Below are 15,838 nucleotides of genomic sequence, written 5' to 3'. Positions count from 1 at the left end.
TGACGTAAAGCGAATTGGTAGTAAATTTGTACGCGCGCTTATGAGTGGTAACTTCGATCGTATATTATGTGCTAAGTAGTCTTAAAGTACTTGAGGTGAGTGGTTTTCGGTAATTAATTGTTAATTACGTTGATAGCTATGTAGGTTACTAATCTATTTTATCTGTGTACTTTCCATACTTACTTAATAAGCCTTCATAGAAGATTCTAGTAGCTCTTACATACTGATTCTAATCATATGCATAGCCATAATATTACAGCATTTTCTATGAATATTCATAATCGCTATCTTATAAAATTAGTCATCATGAAATAATTTGATTCGTGTTTCATTTAATGATCATATTACGACTCGACATTTCAACAGATATAAAAATGGCAATTTTATTAGTAAATAGGCAAGTTATACTTTTTTTTGAAAGTAGGTAAGTAGGTGTAGGTACATCGATAAGTTCGTGATTTGGAAGCTAATTCAAACTGTCATAAACAAACAACAAAACAAAACAACAAAAGTAATTTCAGCGTTTTTGAAAATTCATCCCCTAAGGTGGTGAAAAAGGGGTTGAATTTGAATGTTTGTATCGGGAACTAATTTTATTGTGACTGACTTGAAACTTCGTAGATAGATAATATTACTACACAAGAAAAGTAATTGTAGCTATTTAAAAATTCTTCCCCTAAGTTTGTCGGCCTGATTGAAACTTTAAGATAGGTACGTCAAAAATTTGCTAAATATACGGACATGGATCGGATATGTCAGTTTCAAAAGTGACGTTTACGTTTGAAGAACAATCCATCCATATCGTATCTTTAGCAAATATTTGACGCATCTTAAAGTTCGGATCAGGCCTTGTACCGGGAACGATTTAAGGCACTTGAAATTCGTAGGAAGACAAAATATTAGAATGTAAGAAATTCAGTGCTTTTGAAAATTCATACCCTAATAGGGTTAAAAAGGGGTTGAAGGGTTTATCGGGGAATTCATTCCCTAATAGGGTTAAAAAGTGGTTGAAGGGCTTATCGGGGAATTCATCCCCTAATATTAGGGTTGAAAAGGGGTTGAAGGGTTTATCGGGGATTTCATCCCCTAATAGGGTTAAAAAGGGGTTGAAGGGTTTATCGGGGAACTCATCCCCTAATAGAGTTAACAGGGGGTTGAAAGTGTGTATCGGAAAATAAATCCACGTGAACGAAGTCGTGGTCAACAGCTAGTAGTAAATTATTTCGAAATTAGCATACCCTTTGTTTTAATGCCGGTATTGTTTGATTCGGTGAAAAAGTCAGACAATTCAGTGAATAATGTAAAAACGTGAGATTCAATATAGGCATATTAAGTATTCTCTGTGTATTGTTAATTTAACACACTGTGTGTTACTTCAACAAGCTGATTGTGTTTAAAATTAGGTAACACGGACTTTTGTACCCTTTTGCAAGTGGTGATGCAAAAATTGTTTCATTTTAGAAGCTTTTTAGGGTTCCGTACCCAAAGGGTAAAAACGGGACTCTATTACTAAGACTCCACTGTCCGTCTGTCTGTCTGTCGACAGGGTATCTCATGAACCGTGATAGCTAGACAGTTGAAATTTTCACAGATGATGTATTTCTGTTGCCGCTATAACAACAAATACTAAAAAGAACGGAATCCTCGAGGGGCGAGTCCGACTCGCACTTGTCCGGTTTTTTACCTATTTAGTTTTACTTTTACCTGTCCCATTGTCTGTGTGTAGGTTTGTAATCAAACCTTCCAAAAGTCTCAAAAAATCTTTCAAAATTATATTTGACCTACTTCTCAGTTTCGGATGCAGCTGAAAATTTGCATACATAAGGTAAGGTGGGGTAAGATTATCACCGGGGTAAGACTATCACCGGGATAAGACTATCACCGGGGTAAGACTACCACTTGTATGGAATCCTACCTATAAGTCCTATATCATAAAAATATTCTAGATCATAAGATTCATAAGTCCTACGATGCGGAAGTCTAAAATCATAAAAAAATATATTAAAATGAAATCTACAACAAAAAAGCTTTAATATTTAACATTGTCCGTCCAAGGTGCAATATCTGTGACATTATAGAGGCCTATTCGGCCTTTAAAAATTACAACTTGATTTGATATAGCAGTGAAATACGCTCAGACCTGTTTGATATGGATTCGACACATTCGACATTGGTAGTCGTACCACTCGTACCTACCCCGAGTTGTCATTTGACATTTACGATCGCATTCCCTCCATCAGTGCGAGCGAAATGGACTGCGATAGAGTTTACGCGGTCGCTAACGTAAACGTCAAGTGTCAACTCGTGGTACGGCTACTATTGTCGAATCCATATCAAACCAAGTCGCGATTTTTAACATCGAATAGGCCTTCTAGATACGGAAATTTACGAGATCTAATAGTTTTTTGTCATTGGTATCTACTATGCGCTTGCGCGTGTCAAGTCAAGGTAAAACAGTTTTAACCCTATGAATGCCACGGCTATTATATGTATAACGCGCCATAGGTACTAAACTTTTCTTGAATTCATGAAGGTTAATATTAAACAGCGTGCTATGTGACCGTCTTGGGTAGTCAAAGGGTGGTTAGTTTCAACAAAGATCTATGAAGTATACCGGGTGTGGCCTGTAACACGAGCAAATAATTAAAACATAGATTGTACTCCTCAAACGGTGACTTTTGTTCAACAACTTTTAAAAATTATGAAGTATTTAGACACCCTATTTTTCATACAAAATAAATATTACCTATCTTCAATGGACGCCGTCGCCACGCCATATCATTGTGATTGGCGTTGCTTGTCACGCCTTAAACATAACAAAATTCGTAATACATTGCGTCTTAGAATAAACTTTAATAAAGTGTATTAAAAACCAAACCATAAGTTATTTTTAAACGTCCGTGAACAAATGTTGGTCAGTATGAGGAGTACAGCCTACAGTTAAATTTTTTGCTCATATTACAGGCCACACCCGGTATAAAATAAATAAAGACTAAGAAAAAAAGTGCCTCCAAAATAAAAAAATGGCGCCATACCTTGGCCTACTCGTGTAGAGTGCGACACCATTTGATATTTAACTACTTTAACACACATATCAGTAAAAGAACAAGGATCACAGTCGTATGGCGTTCTAAAGTTTTAATCCTGTGTCGAAAGATGGCAGTAAATTTAATGTGACTACAAAATTTACTATGACAATAAGCCTCTAGACACTCAATTCTCTTTGGTTTCAAGCAGTATAAAATAATTTAAATAATACTTAAGTATGTAAAATATATTTATCAAGCAAAAACTTTTATTTCTATGTAGTTACAAGGTAAAAAAATCTATACAAAAACTAACAAAAGTTGCAGTTGAAAGATTTTCGTTTATTAAGTAGGTACCCATTGCACTGTTAAGTACGTTAATGTTTAATTTTAATCTCATCTCACATCCGCAAAGATTTTGTAACCTAATGAAAGATACCTAAATAATATAGACTGTCAATATCCGTCCCAATCCCAATCCTCCCCACTATTGAAGACGAGACTCTATTTGACGAGATCGCATTTGATGTTTATTAATTAATAACAAAAAGAATAGAGTGCATAGATCTTCTATAGAGTATAGATTATTAAATATTAACGCCATCTACTCGACTATAGGCCAAAGGTATGGTGCAATCGTTTCGAGCGATGGCGCCATAACCTTTAGCCTACTCTCGAGTAGATGGCGTTAAAATTAATATTTAACAAGTTAACACATATTAGTGAAAGAATAAGGATCAAAGTCAAATGGCGTTCTAACAGTTTTATGTTCTGTCGAAAGATGGCAGTAAATTTACAGTGGATACATAATTTACCTTGACAATCCGTCTCTATCTATCAGTGAGAGAATGATGATCAAAGTCAAATGGCGTTCTAACAGGTTTAATCGTCTGTCGATAGATGGCAGAAAATGTACTGTAGCTACATAATTTACCATGACAGTAACTCTCTATTTCAAATTCTCTTTGTTAATAATAAACATGTACGGTAATTGGATGTCCTTATTATTTGTTGATCTCTGTCAGTGCAGAAAATTCACATTAACTTCAAGATCACTTTAAAGCGACGGAAACAATGTACATTTATGTATTATTTTGCTTATTAACTGCTTATTTAAGGAAGCGTGTATTGTAATGGCGCTTATTGTATTTTTTGTTCACATAAATGAGATGGGAGTTATGGAAACATACGTGTGTAAATTTCATGCAGTTCTTATATAGACATAATTTATAGAATAGGTACTAGCAAAGAGAATAGAGTGTATAGAGAGTTACTGTCATGGTACTGAGCGATGGCGCTATAACCTTTGGCCTACTGTCGAGTAGATGCCGTTAATATAAATAGTTGACAAATTAACTTAATTAACACATATCAGTAAAGGAATGAGGATCAAAGTTAAATGGCGTTCTAACAGTTTTAATCTTCTGTCGAAACATGGCAGTAAATCTACTGTTAGCTACATAATTTACTTTAACAATCCGCCTCTATTTAAAATTCTCTTTGGTACTAGCGACTCGCCCCGGCTTCGCACGAGTTAAACAAAACCTTAACAAATTATACACATAAACCTTCCTCAAGAATCACTTGATAGATGGAAACCGCAAGAAAATCAGTTCAGTAGTTTTTGAGTTTATCGCGAACATACATAGGTACATACAATTACAAACAGACAGACGCGGCGGGTGACTTTGTTTTATAACTTTTATAAGGTGTAGTGATTTGAATAACAGGTTATGTATTGGATCCGGATTAGATATGGATCGGATCTGTCAGTGTCAAAAGTGACATTTCTTCGACCAAAAACGAATATGTCAGTACGAGTGAGATGCTTATCTTATACTTACCTTTAAACGAGAAATTCTTGTAAGTATATATACTTATATTTCGGGGATCTCGGAAACTGCTCTAACGATTTCGATGAAATTTGGTATATGGGGGTTTTTGGGGGCGAAAAATCGATCTGGCCAGGTCTTAGCTCTGGAAAAACGCGCATTTTTGAGTTTTTATGTTTTCCGACCAAGTCTCATCAGTCTCCCAGATATTTATCTTTGGAACACATAATGACTAAAACGCTTCGTTACCGCCCAAAATACATCTCCGTGTGTATCACAACAAAGCCACGACAATCTTTACAGAGGGTCTTAAGTACCGTATATATCGTATTGAAATAAGGTCTTTTACTGCCGCCCAGTGGTCCATTACTGGCTATTAGTAAAACGATTTTGTTCTTTGTGAAGTGGTGTCTTGTATAACCTGACCCATAGTTTTGACAAATTTTTAGTTAGGTGACTTGCTATGTATTTAAAACTACCATTTTGTAAGTTATTCTAAGGCTAGTAAGGCTACTCGCTCACTACCCGTAGAACCGATGGCCGATGGGGCGGAAAGGTTCTCGAGTGGCGACCACGTAACCGAAAGGCGCAGCGTGGGTAGACCCCCCCCGACCTGGTAAAGGTCGCGGGAGACCGCTGGATGCGGGTGGCGCAAGACCGGTCATTGTGGCACTCTTTGGGGGAGGCCTATGTCCAGCAGTGGACGTCCTCTGGCTGATATGATGATGGTGATGAGTAAGGCTACTAGTCAAGTCGAGCTGAGTCAGACAGCAGAGCAGTAAGCGAGGTAAAAATCCACCAACAGCGCAAAGAGAAGCGGAGATTATATGCAATTCTATTGGTGGATATGAATCTCGCTCACCGCTTTGCTCCAGTACACTGAGAGAAAAATCATCACGAGGAATTAAAAAACAGTTCTGTACTGGGGGAAAAAAAGAAGTTTAGTAATAATTATGGAAGTTTCACTATTTCTGTAAAGTTTATTTATTTCTACAAACAGCTCAGTAATCCTAAATCTAATTTCAACAAACAGATAATAGAAATTGAAAGAACTAATAGAAATTGCAAAAGTCAATTAGTTGACTCTCCTTGTCCGGGGATTAAGTTTTTTTGTAATTCTAAGTGTGTTTTTGTTATACTTTTCTCTCAGTGTAGACAGTCAGCCTAAATGGAATCGAAATGCACATACATACATACCGACTGGGACACCACGGATTATCTTGTCAAAAAAGTGCAGGCCGTTTTTCGAGACATGCGTCGCTTAATGACATAGTCCGTCGGTCTCTTGCCACCATCAATGTGCCTGCTCTTCTTGAGCCGACTGGCATTATCAGAGATGATGGCAAGAGGCCCGATGGAGTGTCCTTAGTTCCTTGGAGCTTGGAACGGATGTTGGTGTGGGATGCTACCTGCGTAGACACACTGGCACCGTCCCACCTCCAACGGACTACTGTAAAAGCGGGCGGAGCGGCGGAAAGCGCCGAAATTCTAAAACGTAACAAATATAAGAGCCTCGGTAGAGAGTACCATTTTGTACCATTTGGTGTTGAAACTCTAGGTCCATGGGGTCCCAGCGCGCATAAGTTGTTCGCAGAAATCGCGAAGCGTCTGGTTGACGTAACTGGTGACCGAAGAGCTGGCGGCTACCTCGCACAACGTATCAGCATTGCGATACAGCGAGGAAATGCCGCCAGCATCCTTGGTACAATGCCTCAAGGGCCTATTTTAGATTTAAGCTAGTTATTAATTTCGTTTAGTAGTACCACTGTATATATATTGTATGTAAATAAATGAAGTTTTCATGAGATAGATACATACATAACTTCTCCGACATCACTACACCTTATATAACAAAGTCCCCCGCCGCGTCTGTCTGTTTGTGTGTTTGTAATTATGACGACCGGTCTGGCCTAGTGGATAGTGACCCTGCCTATGAAGCCGATGGTCCGGGTTCGAATCCTGGTAAGGGCATTTATTTGTATGATGATCCTGAGTCATGGTTGTTTTCTATGTATTTAAGTATTTATATATTATATATATCGTTGTCTGAGTACCCACAACACAAGCCTTCTTGAGCTTACTGTGGGGCTTAGTCAATTTGTGTAAAAATGACCCATAATATTTAATTTAATATTTAATTATGTTTGTCGCGATAAAATCAAAAACTACTCAACGGATTCTCATGCGGTTTTTACCTATCAATAGAATGATTCTTGAGGAAGGTTTAGGTTTAGGTGTATAATTTGTTAACCCATGCGAAGCCGGGGCGGGTCGTTAGTATTTTATAATTAAGTTTTCTTTTCAAAGTACTTGCTGGCATTGCGAACATACTTATACCGTCTTTACCATAAGGGCACACGGGGCCCGTGCCCAGGGTCCCCATCCTCAGGGGGCCCGAAGGTCAGACAGTAACAGTATATTTAATTACCCATAATAAATAGAAGATCACAGTAATAAAATGTTAGTTTAAAGGATGAATCACGCTAGACCGGGCCGGGGCGTGGCCATAGTTTCCGGCGCTTCGTTTTCTATGGAAAGCATCAAAGCACCACGTGATCACCGATCAGCCGTCATAAAAAATGATGTGACGAACGCCTCGGCCCGGACACGGCCCGGTCTAGCGTGAGTCACCCTTAATTCGCTTTATCGCTGGTCTGACACTGAATACCGGTCAATGCTTGTGAATATTGCTAACCCTACGTCTAAGGTCGCCATTATGTTTCATTGTGTTTACGCACTGTGTCATATTGTTTAATTATGCTTTAAAATTGTGCATGTTTCCTTAATATCGATTCGAATTACTGGCCACTGTTTAGTAACTGGTCACCTTATACTAAAAAACCGGACAAGTGCGAGTTGGACTCGCCCGACGAGGGTTCCGTACTTTTTAGTATTCGTTGTTATAGCGGCAACAGAAATACATCATGTGTGAAAATTTCAAATGTCTAACTATAATGGTTCATGAGATACAGCCTGGTGACAGACAGACGGACGGACACCGGAGTCTTAGTAATGGTCCCGTTTTTACCCTTTGGGTACGGAACCCTAAAAATGGATTGTATTCACATATAAACAGAATTCATTTGTATAAGGTGGCTAGTTATTGAAGGGTGGCCAGTTATTGAAACCTTATAGTAAAATGAATTCTGTTTATAGGTGAATAGAATTTTTCGAGTGTAGGCATCGTTCGGATTCAGGCTTTAAAATTACTGCTGCGTATTGCAGCCCGACAGTACTGCCACAAATGTAATCCAGGCAGTAATATCGATGTTGACATTTGCGTCATCAAAATGGTCATTTTAGTGAAACATTTATTGACCGAAGCGAAGCGAAGGTCTACGTTTTGACTCGGGCATTTTGCTTTCGTATGTCCGGATGTTCTCCTCTACAGGTCGCAATTCTTAACCGATTCTCGTGAAATTTTGTGACCGAATTTTATGACTAAATAAAATTTTTTTGTCAATCCGGTTTTTGGAAATTTTTAAAAATGGCGGAGTCGTGATACCTGGCGCCTAAACAAATAGTCGTATCGATATCATAAGACTTTTTTCTTTTTGAGACATGTTTACAGAGTCAATAGCAAAAAATGCAGAAAAAAATTATCGCTGGTTTAGGCGGTATTTAGATATTTAATTTTAACTAATTTTAATTTGAGAAGGAGTAGCTAAATTTCGTCAACCCATCTAAGAACTATTTGGCTCAGTTTGTAAACGTTCGCTTTTTCTGTTTGCACAGAGGGTCTGGGTTCGATCCCCAGTAATTGTATGCTGGGATATTATAACTTTTTGTATTTTTTTACACATAAATTTCGTATTGTTTTTCTTTAATTTACTATACACCGTGTTTTTATTGAATTCCGTTAACTTCGGGGTATAGTTAAGTACGTTTATAAGAACTAAATGGCATAGTTAATTTTCAAAAAAAAAATTTTTTTTTGTTTTCTTTTTCTTTTTTGTTTTTTGTTTAAAAAGTAATTAAATGTAGCATATAGCGTTGTTGTAACACGGGCATTACATTTAACTCAACCAAACAATTGAAATCTGTGACATATCAATGTCATTTCGTACATCAATCGACCGAGATTGTACTTAAGTTTAGTAGCAAATGTATGAACTCATTCTAAACACTAATCAATATGTAAGCCGGCCCTAAGGCAAGTGTACACGCTTGTAGAGGCCTTATAGTAAAAAAATTAATTATGGATTATCTCCGAAATGGACTTAATTAGAACATCGGTGTCTTTGAGAAAGTTACTTGATTTAAGCTCAGGAATGCACCCTTGAAATTAACGGAAATCAAAAAAAACACGGTGTATTTAAAGCTCTTAGCACCATGTTATTTCAAGCTCTGCTCGCGAGGTCTACAGCTCACAGAGCCACTAGTCTTAAATTTGACGATTTCTGCAGTAATGAAACCTTGGGTAGCCGAGATGTCAATATCGTTTGCAGAAAACGAAACGAAACGCTAATGTCTCTCTTCCACTCTTCCATATTAGTGCGATAGGCCCCGTGCATGAACTATAGGGGGCAGCATAGGAGTCGTCAGATTTTTGGCACGAGGCGTAAATGTGTCGTTTATGCTTCCGATGTAGCCCACACGATGGCAGAACCTACTATGCACAAGGAAACGTACCGACGAGAACGGTAGATGGTTGCACTTGTTTTGGCAATGTACATGTGCACATATGTTTCCGATTCAGACCACAAGGCCCTCCAACGCACACGGTCCCTATATACAATGGAAACAGTTCAAACCACTAGTGGTTCTGATATATTATACCAATTATTATATTACACTTTGGGACTGGGCAGGGCAGGTCCGAATGCACCCGGAGCGCTGGACCAAACAAGCTACAGACTGGGTCCCACAGGACGGATCTCGGGGCAGAGGAAGACCAAAACGGAGATGGCGGGACGACCTTGACACATTTTGTAAAGAGTGGCGGGAGCGTGCATCGGATAGGACCAAATGGCGAGGAAAAAAGGGAGGCCATTGGCCAGCAGTGGGACACTCCTAGAGGCTAAAAAAAATATTACACTTCGGGTTCTATATGTACAATGGAAACAGTCCAGGAAACGCGGCTCGTCCCAGCATTGAACCCTAAACCTTTGTCCAGCGTTTCGTTCACCTTTACGAATGATTCATACGTGAGGTCAACGGATTATCCGATCAGATGAATACTTATTTAAATATAAAATACGTATTTGTGTTGTAGGATGTTGCACTCTTTGTAGAATGACTGCTATATTGGCCACTACAAATTGGCCACTCCTAATGGCTCCTCTACACGATGGGCCATCATATTGGCGCACTAAGCTGGGCCAGCGTGTAGAGAGGGTAGTGGTGTCGGATAGCTTATGGCGCGGCAGGATGGCAATAGTATGGCCGCGGTGCCGGTTTTTCATGCGCACATCAAAGGTAGTGCCAGCGATGGCGCGTACGCATCTACACGTGGCCCATTCCATAGTGCGTGCTCTCAACCATCGCATGGCCATCTAGCTGGTCCAGAGTTGGGCCATCGTGTAGAGGAGCCATTAACAATAAATAAATAAATATTATAGGGACATTCTTACACAACAATAAGACTTCTATTGGCTTGTTTCTTTCTGATTTGTTAGAGTGGACAATTACTATGCAGTGGCCAATAGCAGTCACCCTAGGTAACATTTGATGCTGGGGTAAAAAGGTTCTAGAGTGGCGACTTTTTTTTTACAAGCTTTTATTTAGTGTCACCTGTCCCGTTGTCTGTCTGTCTGTAATCAAATCTTTTAATTCAAATTTGACCCACTTCCCGGTTTCCGATAAAATTGAAAATTTGTATGTATTGTTTTATTTTATGCATGTTAATTATATAGAGGTAATGTTTTGAAAATATGTGCCCCGCCGAGTTTCTTACCGGTCCCATATTGGGATACTCTCCTCCAATTTAGGAGATATTTAAATCTTTTAGAGCGGTTGTAGGGTTGTTTTATTGTAATATGCGTACTTGAAAAATAATCTTTATCTGTACATTAAATAAATAAATATTATAGGACATTTTTACACAAATTGACTAAGCCCCACGGTAAGCTCAAGAAAGCTTGTGTTGTGGGTACTCAGACAACGATACTTATATATAATATATAAATAAATAATAATAAATAAATAAATATTGGGGACATCTTACACAGATCAACCTAGCCCCAAACTAAGCAAAGCTTGTACTATGGGTGCTAGGCGACGATATACATACTTATATAGATAAATACATACGTATATACATAGAAAATACCCATGACTCAGGAACAAATATTAGTGTTCATCACACAAATAAATGCCCTTACTGGGATTCGAACCCAGGACCATCGGCTTCGCAGGCAGGGTCCCTACCCACTAGGCCAGACCGGTCGTCAAAAAATACTTAAATACATAGAAAATAACCATGACTCTGGAACAAATATCTGTGTCATCACACAAATAAATGCCCTTACCAGGATTCGAACCCGGGACCATTATGTTTGCCTTTATATCTTTATATCTATCAGATCTGTATCTGACAATGCATTGCCTTGCTATTTGCTAGAAAATCATGTAGCGTAGCAAACGTAGCTATTATTACAAAAAAGCGTGAAATAAACCAAGGACATGGCGGTTTGTGGAACTATGAAGGATTTAGAGTGATCTGTGTGTAGTTTGAGAGGGTTCTGTTCTGTCAAAGAATATGTAGGGATATTTTGATTTGTGTTGTATAAACAGTATGTAAACTAACGAAAAACATTTAATCAAACCCGTTAATGTGTAGGTTTAGGTAGGCAATTTTTACTATGGCACCGAACACGAAATCGCGAAAAAAAATTTGGTTGTTTCATACATTTTGCTGGTTTTCTATGGAGGAGTCAATTTTTTTCGCGGTTAAAGGGGCCCACTGGTTAACAGTCCGCCGGACGGTATCGGCCTGTCAGTTGTTCGGAACTGTCAAAATTTTCTTCTTCGTTCTAACTGATAGGCCGATACCGTCCGGCGGACTGTTAATCAGTGGGCCCCTTTAGGGGTTGGTGCCATTGTTAAAGTGGCTCAGTGTGACCCATTCATTAACGGCCTTGAGTAAATGTTTATCGTTAATTTACGTACTGTATACTTATATAGATGGCAGCATCATCTCTCTCCCTGTACCGTAGTCCCGTTACGGATTTTTTTAAATTAAAAAAAATCCAAAAGAATTCCATGTGAAAATTTCACAATTCTGGAAACAACCCGACAGCACATCTGCTGTAATTTTAAGTCCCATGATTAGTGAAAACTAAACTGATTTAAACGTTGCCTTTGCAAAATCGACTAAAATTGCGTTGCGACTGGGGAGAACTTATGTGCACAAATCACGCGAGGTTCGATAGGGGGAGGGGGATCACGAAAAAATCACGATAGATCACGTTGGGGAGGGGGGTATAAGGAAACCTCACGTGTATTTTTCTACAGTGAACGATACTAAGAAAAAAAAAACCTATCACATGAGTAGAAACTTTTTCTCGGTTTCGATAAACATAAATCTTCACTCTGCACTTCAAAATAGCGAGTCTATTTAACGAAAATAGAAAAATAAACAAGATTTTCTATATACACTACTATTTATCTTAAAATTAGGTCGCATGAAAAAATTTCAAAAGAATACACGTGAGGTTGTGTGGGGGGAAAGGGGTATCCAAAAACCTCACCAAATATCACCAAGGGGGAGGGGGGGTCAAAAAGTAGCCGAAAAGACCTCGCGTGATTTGTGCACAACCCCTTAAGGATGACTCACGCTAGACCGGGCCGTGTCCGGGCCGGGGCGTCCTAATTTATTTTTATTTTTTTTATTCATTAATATGGAGACTATGGAGAGCAAACTTTTCACTACTACTACTTATACATTTTAATTGAAACCAGCGTTTAAAAACATAATACGTGGGCCATACTGATTATTTCCGGATTGTGATATATGAGATGACTTATTTTTTCTAAGTGGCAGTCCAGGAATTTTCAGTATGCCCTAAGTAGTGTGCAGTACCAGTCTGACAAAAAATTGTAGAAAAATATTGAGGGCGCCACTTCCTACGTAACTGTCACACTTTTGACGTAAAATGCTTAAACAAGGCAACAATTTAGTATGTTTTTTTTTTGTTCCGTTTATTTAATCTACTATTTTATGTTGCACTTTAATCTATAGGGAATCGCGAAGCTGTGCGTAGGGGGCGCCACTACTACTATCCGTCACAATCTGGGGGTCTACCGCGAAACAAGAAAATCGAAATTTCGTTATCTAACCTCTCTATCACACTTGCATATTCGAGCGATAAAGAGGCAGATAAATAAATGTCGATTTTCTCGTTTTCCGGTAGGCCCTGGTTAACAAACCGCCTTGATGCATTAATGTCATATTTTATTGTTTGTGAAAACTTGTCAAAAAACAGTTTAAGGTACAGTATGTATAAGTTACTCTATGGTTTACTAGAGGAGCTAGTGCTGAACTCTGGCGGCAAAACATTGCAGTAATACCCCCTATAGCCAAGACTTGCCGACCTTATTTTCATGTTTTACAGTTCACATGAACCATTTTCACGGAACCCTAATGATTAAGGCCCCATACAGCTAAGTGATTGAGTCATCCGCCCTAGTTTCACTGTAAACCATAGCGGAAAACACTTCTATTTGTAAAAAGGTCGTATCTTAATACGATATAAGCCGTGACATACGTCTTTTCAAAATGGGTTGGTAATATCGCTTCAATCGTAATGTGAAATTATCTAATTAAAAATTGTTTGTATTGAACCTTGATGTTGAAGGTATTGTGTTATGTTATGTTTATACGGTTTAACCGGTTAACCCCGGTTTAAGGATGACTCACGCTAGACCGGGCCGTGCCTGGACCGAGGTATCCGACATGTCATTTTCTATGACAGCTGATCGGTGATACATGGTGATTTCCATAGAAAACGAAGCGCCGGATGCCTTGGACCGGCCCCGGCCCGGTCTAACGTGAGTCATCCTTTAATGAGTTTAATGGGATGGTGCAAGTGGCGCTAAATAATTAATCTGTTTTAGTCAAGCTCGTAATATCACGTAATACTTACACCAATAGATCACCAACAGTTTTTTGGGTGGCCTCGGTGACCCGCATGTGAACGAGGCGTGACCGTTCATTCAACCGGTCATTGATTCATTCATTCGGTCATTGTTATGTTGACACCGCGTGTGTAGGGCGTTAGTGACAGTTTCACTTGACTGGTCGAGTAGAGTCAGACCGAGACAAGTCTGGGGGCCGATTTTTGAATTTCGACCGCCCGATATCGTATATTTCTTCCAATAATATCTCCACCTACTTTTAGGCATTTAAATTCTACTAATAGAATTGAAAACGAGTGGTCAATACCACTCGATTCACAATTTCTATCGCTCGTATTTCAAAAATTAGCATTTAGCCGTTTTCCACCGATTTTCGAGTGACGAAATCGAGCGATAGAAATTCAAAAACCGGGCAAGTGCGAGTCGGACTCGCGCACGAAGGGTTCCGTACCATAATGCAAAAAAAAAAACAAAAAAAAAGCAAAAAAAAAACGGTCACCCATCCAAATACTGACCACTCCCGACGTTGCTTAACTTTGGTCAAAAATCACGTTTGTTGTATGGGAGCCCCATTTAAATCTTTATTTTATTCTGTTTTTAGTATTTGTTGTTATAGCGGCAACAGAAATACATCATCTGTGAAAATTTCAACTGTCTAGCTATCACGGTTCGTGAGATACAGCCTGGTGACAGACGGACGGACGGACGGACGGACAGCGAAGTCTTAGTAATAGGGTCCCATTTTACCCTTTGGGTACGGAACCCTAAAAATCGCTCTCTGCAACGATTTGGATAGTACAGTCGACGGTAAAAATATGGGTGTAGACAACTTACTCAAAAATATGTCCCATAGTTCTTAATTCACTGACATAAGAGTTATGGGACATATTTTTGAAATGATTTGTATACCCATATTTTTACCGTTGACTGTACACGCAGTGCAAGCGTCAAACTTCTATGAAATTATGACGTATAAATAACACTTGCACTGCGTATGCTATCAAAATCGTTGCAGACTTGCCTCGGTCTAATTCTATATTCGGCTGCACTCAGTTTTTAAGTTACGTAGTTGAACCTTATCACATTCAGTGCCAACGTTTTCGTAGCCGATCCCAGCGTTTTCCCGCTTTGTAGACGAAAGCGACTACGAACAGAGAACCCGAGCGGGTTTCCGGCACTCAATGTGTTATAATATTATATTACCTACTATTAAGTAGGTTAATATATAAAATGTAAATATTATATGTATAAATAACTAGACTATCTAACTTTAAACGTAAGTCTATTTTTATTTATTTTATTTACATACAAGATATACATATACAGTGGTACTACTAAACGAAATGAATAACTAGGTTAAATCTAAAATAGGCCCTTGAAGCATTGTACCAAGGATGCTGGCGGCATTTCCTCGCTGTATCGCAATCTAAAAATAAATAAACTAACACCAGAATAATACGTAGGTATGTAAAATTATCAAACTTTTGTCTAATTCTTTAGCATAGGTAAATTATATTTATTAAATAAACATAAGTGTACAATAGCTTATTATGTAATTTTATACATAAGCATAATTAATTACGCTCCATGAACATACTTTTCATAATATTTCCATACATTAAGGGCCACTTGCACCAACTCACTAACCCGGGGTTAAGCGGTTAAAACGTTAACCCAGTGTCAAATTGTACTGGTAACCATGGTAACTCCAGGTTTAACCGGTTAACCCTGGGTTAGTGGAATGGTGCAAGTGACCTTAAGAATTTAAGAAGACAATTTCAGAATGGCGATCTTGAGTTGAGTAATTGATAATAAAATTGATAAACATCTTATTTCGTCATTAAGGACATGATTTTGGCGAAATCTGTGTTAGATGATAATTTAGTGACTGGGTCAAAATTC

At 38.5% G+C, this 15,838-nt stretch overlaps 1 long non-coding RNA gene across 1 annotated transcript in view; it reads right to left on the bottom strand.

The window, feature by feature from the left end:
• The window catches only part of LOC134803822 (uncharacterized), a 117,446-nt gene extending 106,195 nt beyond the window's left edge, over window positions 1–11,251 (bottom strand). Inside the window, exon 1 of the long non-coding RNA XR_010146020.1 lies at window positions 11,091–11,251. This is a non-coding gene — a long non-coding RNA (uncharacterized LOC134803822). The remainder of the gene's footprint in view (window positions 1–11,090) is intronic.
• Window positions 11,252–15,838: the final 4,587 nt, after the last annotated feature.

The sequence above is a fragment of the Cydia splendana genome, chromosome 27, assembly GCF_910591565.1.
Source record: "Cydia splendana chromosome 27, ilCydSple1.2, whole genome shotgun sequence".
In the NCBI taxonomy this organism is placed as follows: domain Eukaryota; kingdom Metazoa; phylum Arthropoda; class Insecta; order Lepidoptera; family Tortricidae; genus Cydia; species Cydia splendana.
Note: the sequence above shows the minus strand (reverse complement) of the source record. Positions and strands in the feature narration are given on the sequence as shown.